Here is a 3058-nt window from a genome sequence, read left to right on the forward strand (position 1 = left end):
GGCAAAGGTGCAAAACTCGCAATGAATTCAGTAGCAATTAGCTATAGTGTTCTCGATCAATTGAAACAAACTAATGCTCAAATCTTCATCTTTGAGCTACTTAAAATCTCACCTGCTCATAGGAAGAGTTTGGACAAAGCCCTCACTGAGGAAAATATTCCTCAAGATCTAGATCTTGAGTGATTTCAATCCATGGTAAGTCACTTGACCTCAGCATACTTTATGTCATTCTTTGAGGAGGATTAAAACTGATTGAGTCACCCACATAATCAACCTCTACACATCAAGGTCATGATACATCACGCACATGTTCGTCGGGTACTCGTCAATAATGGTGTTGGATTGAACATTGTCTCTAGTCCTTTACATGGACAATTGAATTATTTTGAGGACTCTGTTGATCCTCGCCACAAGATTATTATCAAAGCGTATGAAAAAGTTGAACAAAAGTCTCTAGGTCTTGTGGTCTTACCCCTTCACATCGGTCTCGTAGAAAGGGATGTCACTTGTCAAGTGCTCGACATTCCCTTGGTCTATAACATTCTGCTAGGATGACCATGGATACATGAGATGCGTGTTGTGCCATCTAGATATCACCAATGCATCAAATTCTTATTTCATGGCTTCAAAGTCACTATTCCTTCCACTACTAGCTATACCTGCAATATGCTCAAAGCTGCTAAAAATTTTGTCCCTACGAATAGGGAATTGATTGATTATCATGACAATGAGCTGAAACATATTGAGTAGTTATTCAAGCTGAAAGAAACTAGCATGGGGGAGTACCATATTGAACCAGTGTTGTCATTAGCATCTCTTCTTGAGTCTCCTCGTCATTATGGGAGACCATCAAAGGCAAAGAAGCCATTTGTGCTGACACCTCAAACCAAGTATAATGGAACTTTGGTCAAGGCTATAGTTCCCTTAGAGGATGAAAGCAAAATCAGAGCTATTATTGCATGGCTTTACAAAGAGTAGACTCTAGTAGCCCTAATAGAGCAAGCTTGAGTGATCACTCATGTTGCATTGCTCATCAAAGCAGAACTGGAGAAACTTATGAAAACAAGATTCATTCATGCAATTGATTATGTTGAATGGATATCCAATATTGTCCTAGTGTCCAAGCATAATAAATCTATCAGAGTTTGTACTAACTTTCATGATCTCAACTTAGCATGTCCTAAGGATGATTTTGCACTTCCCAACATTGATATGATAGTGGAAATGACAATGATATATGAGATGTACTTACTCATGGATGGATTTTTTGGTTATAATCAAATAAAAATTATACTAGAAGATTAGGAAAAGACTACTTTTACATGTGCATGGGGAACCTTCAGCTAGAATGTGATGCCATTTGGCTTGAAAAATAATGGTGTAACCTATCAGAGAGCAGTAACTACAATTTTCCATGACATGATGCGTAAGACCATGGAGGACTACATGGATGATACCTTGGTGAAAAGCACAAAATGCAACAATCATCTGCAAGATTTGGGACCCATCCTAGATTGCATGGAAAAATTTAGTCTTCAAATCAATCCTAAGAAATGCACATTTGGTGTCACATAAGGAAAGTTACTGGGATACATCATGTCTACAAAAGGAATTGAGGTAGATCTAGAGAAAGTTCAAGAAATTATGGATATGCCTCTACCTCGAAACATCAACCAAATGAGAGGTCTACAAGGAAGACTCCAATCTATTCATAGGTTCATCTCATAGTTGGTGGATAGATCACAACCCTTTACAAAGACTTTACATAAGGGTGTGAAATTCAACTAGAGTCTGGATTATGAGAAAAGATTAATGCAGATCAAATAATATCTTGCCAGTCCACCAATCTTGATGCCTCCTATCTATGGGAAGCTCATGTTTGTGTACATTTCAGAAATTGAAACATCTCTAGGAATCTTATTAGCTCAAGAGTAAAATGGCAACAAAGAGAGAGCTATTTACTACTTGAGTTGCATAGTGATCTCTTATGAGAGGAATTATAGCATCATTGACAAAGCTTTCTTGGTAGTTGTCTTTGCTTCCCAAAAGTTGAGAGACTACATGCATGCCCACACTACATGGCTTGTGGCTAAAATAGATCCATTGAAGTATTTTCTTAGTAAGGAAGCTCTTATAGGATTATTGGCTAAGTGAGTCATGATACTCAGTGAATTTGACATTCAGTATGTTGAACAAAAAGCCATCAAGGGACAAGCAATTGCAGATTAGCTAGTAGATGCACCTATGCAAAGTCTTCTACCAATGAAGATAGATTTCCCTGATGAATCAATTTTGACACTCAAACACCAAATGTGGGTCATGTTCTTTGATGGGTCCTTTACACAACAAGGATATGGTGCTGGATTACTCTTCATAACACCACATAGATATTCATTGCCCAAAGCATACAAGATTATGTTTCCTTGTACAAACAACATTGCTGAATGCGAAGCTTTGATTAATGGCATGAAGATTGAGGTTGAATGAAAAGTGGATTAGTTAGACATCTTTGGGACTCTTAGCTCATAATCAACCAAGTTAATGATGTGTATGAAACAAAGGATGAGAAATTAGTTCCTTACAAAAACATGGTTGATGACTTGAAGAAGTATTTTACACACATCACCTTTTAGCAAATTCGTCAAGTAGATAATAAAGCAGTTGATGCTATGGCTACTTTGGCCTCCTTGCTACAAATGCCTGAAAATGATCTTTGACATGAGTTCCTAGTGGAAGCATTACACTACCCAGCCTATGGCACACCTAATTCTAGGATGGTCTATTCTATTGTACGACAAGACTCATCTCATTACCATCACATCTATTCCTATCTTCATAAACAAACCATTCCAGAAGGTCTATCCTAGAATGAGAAATGTTACCTAATCTATAATGCTTCATGATATGTCATTATTGTTGATGATCTATGTAGGAGAGGTCTTGATGGAACACTCCTGAGGTGTTTAAAACCTAAAGAGTCCAAACATGCATTAATTGACATTCATGAGGGCATTTGTAGATCCCACTCAAATGGCTTAACACTAGCTCACAAACTCAT

The sequence above is a fragment of the Cupressus sempervirens genome, chromosome 1 (genome assembly GCF_028749045.1).
Source record: "Cupressus sempervirens isolate cs-2001-9-10 chromosome 1, ASM2874904v1, whole genome shotgun sequence".
NCBI classification, from domain to species: Eukaryota; Viridiplantae; Streptophyta; class Pinopsida; order Cupressales; family Cupressaceae; genus Cupressus; species Cupressus sempervirens.